Below are 12,300 nucleotides of genomic sequence, written 5' to 3'. Positions count from 1 at the left end.
AGCATTTATAAGCACACATGTACAAAGAGAGAAAAAAAACAGACTGCAGACAGAATCACAGTTTAGGCACCAAAATGCAGTAGTGGAAGTATTCAGATCAGTTACTTAAGTAAAAGTAGCAGTACTAATACGTGAAAATATCCCGTATTATGAGCAAAATGTACACTACTTAGTAAAAGTACTTATTATGCAGCAAGATGGCAGAAGTTGTTGTTCTAGTTCAGAGGTCACTAATAGGCGGACCTACAGCCGATTTATTATTGATACTTACTACCTTGTGACGGAGCGTTTCTATTTTAACCCGCGTAGCTTTTCTAGCATTTACTGTACTGGTTTAGCGGACCAGGAAACTCACAGACCAATCGCATGTGCTCCAATCGTCTCATGTGACGCTGCTCAGCCAGTCAAATCTGTGCATTCTAATGCTTGCGAGTCGAGTCTGCCAGATTCACCAGAGACATTTTGGAAACACATGAATTGAGGAGACGAAAGGGAAAAGAGATTTCACATGGCTTTTAATCAAGAATGTACAGATTCTTACATGTACATTCCTCCCACGGGCAGTTCAACACCAGAATATCGCATAGATCTCCAATGCTAGCTGGCAGGACAAACTAGAGCTCACGTTTCTCACTGAACAAGATAAAGTACACTTCATCACTTCAAGCTACACTTTTTATTAAATTTTTTCAAAAAATTAGGCACTTTATTTAAATTTACTTAAATTTAGAATTTATTATTAGAGTAGTTATTATTTATTATCCCTCCAGTTTGATGTGAAAACTGACCGTTGTTGACTAAAAACATATGCTGATAAAATTATACGTTATGGTACTGAATGATAACGCAAGTTAGTCGTTTTGATGTTCCGGACCTTTGCTTCAGCAAATTTTCTCTAACTGGACCTCTTTGAATTCTAATTGAATAGCCCTGTTCTAGTTTCTACTATATACTGTTTTTACTGGTAGCATTACACAATTAATTTAATTTTAATCACCATTTCGACTTTTACTTCCAACGACCATAAACAAGGATAAACTCATTATTGTGATGCATGCTGTTTCGCAATGACACTTGTTTTGTCTTGTTTTGTGTTATAAATCCCACCTCACCCTTTCCTTGACAGCTCAACCTCCCACCTCTCCCTAAAAGCCCAAACTCAGTCGCAGCCAGGCTGTTGCATGTTTTTTTTTCTTCTTCTTTTGTCAATCGAATGTATTGATAATTTTGTGAGAAAATCTGCTGACAGACATCTATTAAACCAAGATGAAAGCTACCACAGGTTGGACATTAGACAACGATAAAGACAATCTGTTCCAAAGCAACACTTCTTCTCTCAGTCATTTTGACAAGAGAAAGGAAACCTAACAGCTCAGGAATTGCGCAATACCAAGATGGCGGCCCGGGCGACAATTTCACACACAGAAAACAGTTGTTTTTGGACTGAAAACAGCAAAAACTGAAAAAGCAAGTCAGTGGTTGTAACTGTAAATGTATATTGGTGCATTGGTTGTTATTTTTATCTGGCTAATAATTGAGTTTTGTGATTTGAGTGATATGAGAGCTGATCAGATGCTTGGTGTTTGATGTGTGTGTGGATAAAAATGGCTGGTTTGACGTTCTGGCTGAGCCTCCTAGCTTCACGGAGGTGTGTGACATGAAATACAAGGATCAGACATGGATTTCTCTTTTTCATTTTGCACGAAAATGAAAATCAGGCTGTTGCATGTTTACTTCAGCTCGAGCCAAGATGACAGCGGTTATAACTGCTACAACATCCCATAATATTCGATTATTGTTTCTTATTCCATGGGCTATTTGAGATAATGCATAATCATTTTTAAAAATGATTATGCATCTCAAATTGAACCTCTCCCTTTTAAAAGTTCAATAAATACTTGCCGATTTAAAATGCAGTAAAAACTACGACATTTTCCTCTAAAATGTAGTGTAGAAGTATAAAGCAGCAGAAAATGCTACTAAAGTAGCCTACTGTATTTCAGTAAATGTACTTCACACACTTCCACCACTGTCAAAATGACTCACATAGACTTGTGGAGTATTTTGTGGACCTAATGAAACCCTGCCCTCCTTTTCCTACGTAGATTGTGTCCATCAGTGACAACAGATCGCTCAATTCTGAATTCAACATCGCAAAATGCAGAAAAGGTCAAATGGGTTGATTCCAAGCATTGCACACACACATCAATATCCAAATAAAATGATAAAAGACACTAAACCTTTCCTTCTTGCTGACATTTCTCTCCATCCCGCTGAGGGAAAGTTTTGATATCAGGACCCCCCTCAGAGGAGGATGGGGGTCCTCTCTCACCCCCTCTCCACTCATCCTAAATGAGGGCTTTTTCCTTGTTTTCCTCTGCTGTTGGTGGGGGGTGTCGGGCTCTGGGAAGAATGAGGGCTTCCTGGGGAGGGGCCTTTAAGTGCAGGGCTAAGGAGTCCCCCCCACCCCCCCTCACAATTCTCCTCTATGTCTCTCTCTCATCCTAAATGGGGTCAAGCTTTCAGCCAGGACTTGCTGCTTTCAAAGACCCCAAAGAGCAGCTCTCCTCCACCTGCCCTTTCCTCCCCTTCCTCCACAACCTTTTCTTCCCCTTTCCGTTCCTTTCCATCCCTGTCCCTCACTTCACCTTCCTCTTCTTCCTGCCACTTACCCCTTTCTTCCTCTTTCTTGCTCACATCTACCTTAGTGTATCCATATGTCTGTTCATTAATCTACAATGCTTTACATAGCATAATTAATATTGTGTAAGACAGAACAGTGATTTTATGATCTACAGATCAAAAAGATATCTAGGTAAAAATGCTGAATTTGTTGAACATTTTTAGACATCTAGGTTACATATAACTGTAACAGACTACATAGATATAACTCCTGCTAGGCTGCTACATGTTGAATTCTAGTATAAATTGCAGTTGAAACAACAGTTATGTTACTTGGATGTCTAAACTTTTTTTTCAAATGAGTTTTGCCTCTTGGGGTTTTAAAGACAACTAATTGAACTGCTCATAGACATACCTGTGACGAGGAGTCACAAGTAGGCATGGCTTGGCTGGGTCAGATAGTAGAAGAGGTTGGGAAACGGCAAATCAACAAACCATTGCTTGCTAGATATGTTTAATTTAAAATTTCTCGTCAGGGTCAAAACGCTTCTGACTCAACATTTAGATCACCATGGGATATTTAAAATCACCACTGAAGCCAGAAAGACACCAATTGTGATATCAAAACTAATCATGTGTATCCATTCAGGTTGAGAGCTTCCTAAAGGCAACATGTAATCAGAGTCACACAAGGTCACGCAAACAACCTGACCGGTGCTTTTCTATATCCGGCAGCAGCTAATAGATAAAAAAAAAAAAAAACACACAGTCAAACAGCAGGACTCTTGGAAATATTTCTTTAGCTGCAGATTCAACTTGTACAGTAGCTCTGTGTAGGGCCATGTTGTAGAAGTGGATGTAATTATGTTATTATTTCTCCACGGATATTCAAACGACATAGCCTGTTATTAGTTTCTGTGCACATGTAGTGGAAGTCATACCTTTGCATCATGGTCCTACGATAACTCAGCAACTTTTTCTAAAGCAGCAGGGGTAATTCTGAGTGGGTTTAAATCTTTCAGCTTCAGGTTAAACATACAGGCTGATTTCTTGCAATTCTCACATGAAGACCTAAAGAATCAGCAACACTGAGTATAAATGCAGCTAATCAACAGCCAATGAACCTCAACCACCTGTCTAGCACACACCTTCATGCCTCAAACGGCCCTCCCTCTTTTATCAGTAGTAACATACCTTACTTCCTTTTACCAGTCATCCATTTATCCGTGGCAGTAGAAAGGCAAGTTGAGGACCTTTTTCTCCATATATCTGTCAATCCAACCAGGCAGAGGCATCATTTATACACTCTGTTTCTTCTTGTTGGAGCATTGCAGGAGAAAGGATGAATAGGAGTCATAGGGGGGAAATAAATAGATGCCAGGTGTACAATCTCCAAGTGATGTTCCCCTCACTCTCCATAAGTTCTTATTGTTTCCAGATGCATAAATTTCCCACTATTTTTCCATCCAAATGCTCACCATCTCTGCCCAGCAGTGACACAGAGGGTCCCATCACATCTGTAGTGAAATCCCTGCAGAACTCCTTGTGTCCATCAACAGCAGAACATCAAGCCCTACATGATGACTTACTGCAATAAGAGATGCTGAACACTGTCCCTACCCTTAGCGTCCATTTGTTTTTCCCTCCACCTGGGCCTGTCTGCATCCCTTCCTGCTTTCCTCAAGCCTCATTTGGCTTTCCCTTGCATCCACTCCATGGCGTTCTTCTCATCCCTGACTCTTTCCAACACCACCGCCGACGGCCAGTGTGGCTCTCCGCTCCCTTCCGACCCATACTGGGTTTTATTTAATTTGTCCGTATAATAGACGTGAATGAACCCCGGGGTTTATGGCTACACAGAAAGCGACAGAGGAGGGAGGGGCAGGCCGCTCAGCAATGTGTGTCAAAAGAGAAACAATAAGTGCCATTATTTTTGATTGGCTTCCCCTTTTTAAAAATTACTTCCAAAGTGTGATGTCCCATTGTGGGAGCAGAATAATGCTGAACAATGCAGCAGGGGGCAGGGGGGTAGTCTTATATATCCAGGCTAATATTCAAGGGGGCTTTGGCCAATGCTGGCCGGCCTGCACTGGATAACCCTGCAGCGCAGCAACTGGGCCCTGAGTTAGGCTCATAATGGGAGGTATTGGGAGGCCTTTAGTTCCCATTGTGGTGGCTGTGTCAACAAAGAGGCCGCTGGGAGTTGCCTGGCATGTGGAATGGAGAAAAGGCCCTTTATCCCTTTCTTTTTAGAGAGAGAAACTAAAAGGGGGGAGAGGGGGGGAGGCACAGGCGCATTATCATTGCAGCTCGATGCATCACATCACTCACCCATGTCCCTGTTAGAGTTTTTGTCTAATGAGAAGAACGTTTACCAAAAGTAGATCATTGGTTTCAGTGCTACATGACAACGTTAGCATGCCCTGTATATGATGACTGATAATACAGATTGTTTATTCTTCTGTCTGTACACAAATGGATTACACTGTATGTATTACCCATGGTGCATTCTTGACTTTTAATGCAAATTTTAAAGGAGAATTCCAGTTTATTACAACAGTGGTCTTATTTTTGGCCGTTATTTCTATGTAATGATAAAACTGTACTCACAGCTAAAATTAACTCACAGTTAATTGCTAAGACTTGAAAGCTGAGTCACTAAAAAGATCTAAATAGGGCAAGAAACACAAGCGGTCATACAGATAGAGTACAGTTATAAATGGCCTGGGCAATATGGACCAAAAATCATATCCTGATATTTTTAGGCTGAATTCTGATATATATAATAATAATAATATAATAATATGAGATGTATATTCTACAAAGTTGGCGAAATGTTCAGTTGTACGTTGAAGCCAAATCTGACATGTAGGATCACACATCTGATCTTTTAAATCAAAAATAGAGATTATGGATGAATTCTGCTCTGTTGAATTTCTCCATCAGTAGGAGTAGGATACGTTATATAAAGTTGCAGAAAATACACAGAGCTCGTCTTCTGGATTTCTCCACCAGCGATTCCGTTCACAGCAGCAGGTGTACCGCATGTGGAGGAAGCTTGTTAATTGTGTAGCCTATCCGAACGAAACCAACATGTTAGCTACCGATTGACATCTGCACTGGTGTGTTCACTGTTTCTTTACTTGTAAAATATCCTCCGTGACTTGTAAAAGATAACAACTCTGCGTTTCTCTGCAAAATGTTGCCAAATATACCTGGAAGGCCTGCCCAAGTGAAGTCTGACTGAGCTGTTGGATTTTCTTTTTACAAACCAGGTCTTTAGCAGTGTGTCTCCCTCCATGTTGTTATGGAAAAATTAATTATTTAACATCAAACTATATCGGAATAAACGGTATTGTCTAATTTTATATATTTTTTGGAAATTATAGTGCCCAGTGGTGTGGTTGAGCTAGTGTGAGAGAGCTAGTAGGTGAATGTGAGCGAAGCAGAGGAGAAGATAGGCAGTAAGTTGTCTTGCAGTAAATGTACAGTGTAGATTTCGGTGTGTCCGTTAATAAATGCTCAAAACCAAAAAGTGAAGGTTGGTAGCGTTAGTGAACATCTTCCCCTTGCTTCCAACTACTGTCTGGAAGCAGTAAAGCCTACCAGTATGTTTCAGATGAGTCTGAAAACTAATTGTTAGGAAAAGAAAGGTCGGTGGTGATGGAATCTAGTCACCTTTTATTGCTAATGAGGAGAAGTTTCTTCAAAAGCTGTAAATTAAAGGCAAACATCCTATCTTTATTGATTCTGATGTCATATTAACAGGGTTTTCCCTATAATTATAAGGCTTTGGTGGTGAGGTCCAAAACCACCTGGGTTCTGTGCCATGAATTTAAAATCATTGTGGAGAGAATCAAAACTAACTAAATGACTTTCCCCAGATCTTTTGGTTATAGTTGGTCCTTCTGCGGACATCTTTAGCAATTTCTGTCTTACGTTTTTTGGATGTTCTTTATTATTTGCTATAGCTTTTCCAACTTTTTGAACATAGATATTGTAATAATAGTCCAAATTTATGTTAAATTGTATATTTTTTTATTGGAAAAGATCAAATGTCCTTTAACTGCATGTTGTGAAGATGTGTTGCTTTTGTTTTTCATGTTATTTTACTATTTGATTTATTTAGTGATTAATAGGGTAGCGTATTAAAGAAAGCCAGTTCAACTGTTGTTAAAAAACAGACACTGTGGTCACCATTACAGCATAATACTTGGATATATGGTAGAATATAATATAGTCTGTAATAAACCAGTCATTGAAATATCTGTTGCAAAACTCACTTTCTGATAAACTGTGTAACAAACATTCATTACCTCTTTAATAACTGACTTTTATAACAACACACCTAAAATTGGCAGATTCTATTAGGGGAAGGGGATGAATCAATAAAAGGTCTTCAAAATTTTATTAGTCCATGTCTAATTAGTTTAACTGACATCTGTTGCTATAATAAAGAACAGTGTGTGTACAAGCTCAACTGTCCCGTAAACTCAAACCTCTCCCTCCCGTACATGTTTTAGAGCAACATAAACACCAAACACATTTATATGAGCAGTGGTTAGTTTGTCAATATCGCTGTCGGCCCATTCATTCATCCAACTCCACCTGGGAGGGAGACGGACACATGTGTTTACACTAGATCCTATTCACCTAGGCACACACACCGCTATTATACTTGTCTCCTGACTGCGAAGAGGCAACCTTGAGAAAGCAGGCCAAGCTGAACAAATAGTGCCATCCAAACATACTCGCGTACACATGTATGTAAATACACACACGCAGAAGACCAGCACCTAAACAAACAGGCCCAGCGATGGAAGCAGCACACGCCAAGCAGCTCTCATTACCAGCCAGCACAATAAGCTCAAGTCCACACATACACACACACACAGACAGAAGAGCTACACAGTCAATATTCAGCGAGAGTTTCATTCCACAATAAAATGGACAAGCCAGCGAGCTATTCAGCACGCAAACTCAGCATGTACTCAATATAACGTCATGTTTTTTTTGGTTCCCAAGAGAGTTAAAATTCATATCTGGCTCACTGAAGATAGAAATGTACAAACTGTAACCACAGAGAGAGGAGAGCGGTGAATGATAAAATGGGAGGCTGGTGGACAGCTCTGGATGCCCGTTTGTTTACTACAACCAGAACAGCATCAGCAGTTTCCTATTGTTGGGCTGACAGATAAAGAGAGAGAGAGAGAGAGAGAGAGAGAGAGAGAGAGAGAGAGAGAGAGAGAGAGAGAGAGAGAGAGAGAGAGAGAGAGAGAGAGAGAGAGAGAGAGAGAGAGAGAGAGAGAGAGAGAGAGAGAGAGAGAGAGAGAGAGAGAGAGAGAGAGAGAGAGCGCGCAACTGGTCAGCATAGAAGGCAACAGAAAGAAGGAAAAGCCTGGCAGTGTAACTCCATATGTCAGGAAAACCCCCAAACTACATATATCTCCATTTATATGGCGTTTTATATCTAAGAAGTGTATTTTCTTTGCACATTTTATTGCAGAATTTGTATAGCTGTGCTGGTCCTCCAGAAAATCAGCTGTCAATAGGGTTAAAAATGACAGCAACAACGGTCTCCTGAAAGTTAAGGTCATATAAAACTAATTTGCAATAGCAGAGTTTTATATATTTAATGTAATCTGGATTGTGTTTTGTGGTTATATTAAGACAACTCAAAGTACCTGGTTGAGGGTTAAGTTAAAGATGGTAGTCTTGGTTAAATAATTTGTCAACACTTAACGAAAATTATAGTCTATAGCCAGCAGTAGTATGGATTTAATGCAGTTTGCAAAAGTTTGAAAACAGCAGGATGTTCGGTCTAGCAAAATAAATGAACAAAAGTCTGCTGTCTCACCTTCTATAATATTTCTATTTTTATATTATAAGGTTGCTGGGTTAATTCAGTTTGTGTTGGTTGTTAAACATTTGACTGCACAACAGATAGATATGACATTTGGAAAGAGACTCATCTCTCAGTAATTATTTATGTTTATAGTGGGCTGCAACTAACGATTATTTGTCGTTTGGTCCATACAGAAAATCAGAAAATGGTGAAAAAATGTTGATGCCCAAGGTGACGTCCTCAGATGTCTTGTTTTGTCCATAACCTAATGATATGTAGTTTACGTTCATAGAGGACAAAAGAAGACACAAAATGTTTACGTGTATGAAGCTGAAATCAGAGAATTTGGATATTTTTCCTTAAAAAAAAAAAAAAAAAAAAAAAAAAAAGGACTAAGATTAATCGATGATCAAAATAATTGCCAATGAATTTAATTGTTAACAACCAATTGATTAATCAACTAACCATTGCAGCTCTAGTTAATAGCAGCCTTAAGTAGCTAAATACTATCAGTCATATATTTATATTGATATATTGTTCTTCTGTTTTTTGTTATGTGCCATTTTTAATTCACATTTAAGAAACATACATGTATTTGCCATAGTCTCATATTGTGCAGTTATTTTTTAAGTCTATTCTTTCACTTTGCACACAGTCATACGTAATTTTTTTTCTATATTTATATTTCTACTTTAAATGCTTTGTTTGCCTACATTCCCTCTCTGCTACAATTTTCTCACAGTGATCATTAAAGGGCCATATTATCTTGTGTACACACTTCACATGTATGCACATGTACGTGCACACTCCCAGCTAATGACAAGCCCTCCAGCTGACCCTCATCAGAGCGACAAAGAGGCAGATAGCAGCAGCAGGACAATAAGACAGAGAGGTTGCTTAGGGTGACGGGATAAAAGCAGTGACATGACAGCGATGGCGGGATCAAGAGCATGACAGGAGGACAACGGCAAGAGTAAGGTGGTGGTGGGGAGGGGCAGTTGACGGCACTAAACTCATCTTGGCTAGTAGGGCCCTATGAAATCTGATTTTTCTGGATTCTGTGTTTTATGATTTAAGCACATTTTATCACCAGAGTTTGTAATCATGTGGTGGATGAATAAAATTTCAACAATTCAATAATTAATAACTCAAAAATTATCAATTTTGCTGAATTTGATGTATTATGTAATTAAATGTATGTGCAATTATATATGGGGATTATTCACAATAAATGTAGTACAACCAATGTTGCAATCATAGACTGTAAGTAAAATAAGTGGACAATAGCCACTGTGAGTTTGGCATTTTGGCTGTCACCATTTTTGAGACCGGACGAGAGGGTGGAGCTTGCTAGCTTGGTTAGCAAGGGGCATCCGTAATTCAGGTTAACTTTGATATTAATTGGGATGTTAATTGTATTGTTAATTTGGCTAGAAAACAGGCTTAAAACAAAAGGTACTTTCCAAAAAAAAGTAACAGACTACTTAAAGTGCCTTTTTAGTATGTTTTGGTGAACAAGATTTTTAGGCGACCAAAACCTTAACTTTCATGAACTGAAAACACACAGCTGTTAGACGAAAACATAGACAGCACCCAAAAACAAGTTCACGGCTCATGTAATGCAACGTTGTTAAATAAGCTTTTTCAAATGTACACAGTGCAGTGGATACAATTTGCCTCTATCCTAATTGACAGGTTGCCATGCTAGCGACTTGTCAATCACAAGATAGCCAGCCCTACAGCATAAACTGCTTTATCATCTATTTTCCTCTAAATTGCACCATAATTTACTAAATGAACATCATGTTGTATTGAAGAAGACTTGAAACTAGCGATCGAGATCATAAACTCATTGGAAAAGTGTTTACTAAGGTAATAAATAAGGAGAGAAGTAGGGTCATTTTACCATTATTTTTAATGGAGATGGACTTCTTTTTGCAACCAGAGGAGTTGCCCTCTGCTGGCCTTTACAAAGAATGCAGGTTTAAGGCACTTCTGAATTGGCTTCACTTTACAGACCAGTAACCTCCGTTTGGTTGCAATACATGTACTGTGAATGGCTCCCATATTAAATAGGTTTTTGCGTGACTACTGACAATATTTTCTGTAAGTTCGTCTGCAGGACAGCCTCGATATGCTGCTCAAACTTTCACTACTTTCACATGGGCAATGCAGCTCCTTGTTTATAAAGTTTGACCTGATGTAGCTTTTTAATTTCACAGAGTATATGACTCTGCCCATAGAGCCACGAAGCTCGCGTATTACATCTGCCGATGTGGTTGCACTTTTGAGAGTTTGTTGAAGTGATGAGCCCCGCCCTCTATAAACACCAACGCAGACAGCAGAGGACAGAAGCAGCGTGCCCGTAATTGACAGTGCTGTGACAAAAATGCTTATAATGCTAGGGAAAACCCCAATTTCTTTAAATTGCATCCACATTTGTTCATCGCAGAATCACAGGGCCCTAGGCTTGACGCTATCCAGGTTGAAAGTAGATCGCTAAAGACATTTTGTTCAATTCTTCTTCAATTGAACAAAGATAAAACTGAAGTTATTGTTTTTGGAGCCAGGGAGGAACAATTGAAAGTCAGCGATCGACTTCAATCTGTAATGTTAAGAACCACAAATCAAGCCAGAAATCTTGGTGTAGTCATGGACTCAGACCTGAATTTGAGGAGCCACATTAAGACAATTAAGTCAGCATACTATCACCTGAAGAATATATCACGGATTAAAGGACTTATGTCTCAGCAAGACCTGGAAAAACTTATCCATGCATTTATCTTCAGTCGACTCGACTACTGTAACAGTGTCCTTACAGGGACATCAGACAGCTGCAGCTGATTCAGAACACTGCTGCTCGAGTCCTCACTAAGACCAAAAAGGTGGATCACATCACTCCAGTTCTGAGGTCTTTACATTGGCTTACTGTATGTCAAAGAATTGATTTCAAAATCCTGCTGTTAGTTTATAAAGCACTAAATGGTTTAGGGCCAAAATACATTTCTGATCTTCTGCTTCGTTACGAACAATCCGAACCTCTCAGGTCGCTTTCTGTCCCAAGAGTCAAAACTAAACAAGGAGAAGCAGCGTTCAGTTATTATGCTCCGTATATCTGGAACCAACTCCCAGATAACTGCAGGTCTGCTGAAACTGTCAGTTCTTTTAAATTAAGACTGAAGACTTTTCATTTTACCATTGCTTTTATTTAAATATTAAAGTTTTCTTTTTACCACTGCCTTCAACTAGTACATTGATAACTTACACTGCACTGTAACATTTACTGTATTGTTTTTCTTTGTTTTTAGCTTTTTACCATTGCTTTTAATTAAATATTTACACGGTGAGAAATGAGTAGGTAATTGAGTGAAAAGATAATGAGAGTGGGACTGAACAGAGTGAAGGAAGTGGTCTTAAATCTCGTGCCTGAGTGATTTGCAGGAACCTCTGTCCACCTGTAAACGCGCAGGTGGGTCCAGAGTATAACTGGATCAAAGAGGCCTGCGGACAGACATGTCCTGGTTTCTCTGTAGTGTCCGAGGGTTTTTGGAGTTTCAGTGGACCCAAAGATTGCTATGGACCCAAGTACAGACTAGCTAGACAGAGCAGATTACGTGTACTTCTGTTTATTCTCTTTTCAAAATAATTGTAACTCAATTATTTGCTCAACCCCTCAGCCTGTTTTTATTTTCCATTTAACTCTTTTAACCCTGACTGTACACTGCACTGTAACTTTTATTATTTTTTAATGTGTATTTTTTTTCAATTTCCCTATGTTGCTTTTAAACTTTTTTATATTTCCCTGTTGCTTTTATGTTTTGTGTAAAGCACTT

General features: G+C 39.1%; 2 long non-coding RNA genes across 3 annotated transcripts in view; one reads left to right on the top strand and one right to left on the bottom strand.

Moving 5' to 3' along the window:
* LOC119902929 overlaps window positions 1-12,300 on the bottom strand; it is a 126,725-nt gene that overhangs the window by 12,483 nt on the left and 101,942 nt on the right. The gene's annotated exons all lie outside the window — the stretch shown is intronic.
* The window catches only part of LOC119902921, an 85,848-nt gene that overhangs the window by 72,623 nt on the left and 925 nt on the right, over window positions 1-12,300 (top strand). Inside the window, exon 4 of one of the 2 annotated variants that reach the window (XR_005444383.1) lies at window positions 1,127-1,452. The exons of the other annotated variant lie outside the window; for it this stretch is intronic. This is a non-coding gene — a long non-coding RNA (uncharacterized LOC119902921). Of the gene's footprint in view, window positions 1-1,126; window positions 1,453-12,300 lie in introns of those variants that run through there. 2 annotated transcript variants of the gene reach the window in all.

The sequence above is a fragment of the Micropterus salmoides genome, unplaced genomic scaffold (assembly GCF_014851395.1).
Source record: "Micropterus salmoides isolate LMB-PRFRI ecotype aquatic unplaced genomic scaffold, ASM1485139v1 Ms_hic_scaffold_1, whole genome shotgun sequence".
Taxonomy (NCBI): Eukaryota; Metazoa; Chordata; class Actinopteri; order Centrarchiformes; family Centrarchidae; genus Micropterus; species Micropterus salmoides.
The sequence above is the reverse complement of the archived record's forward strand: the minus strand, read 5'-3'. Positions and strand labels throughout refer to the sequence as shown.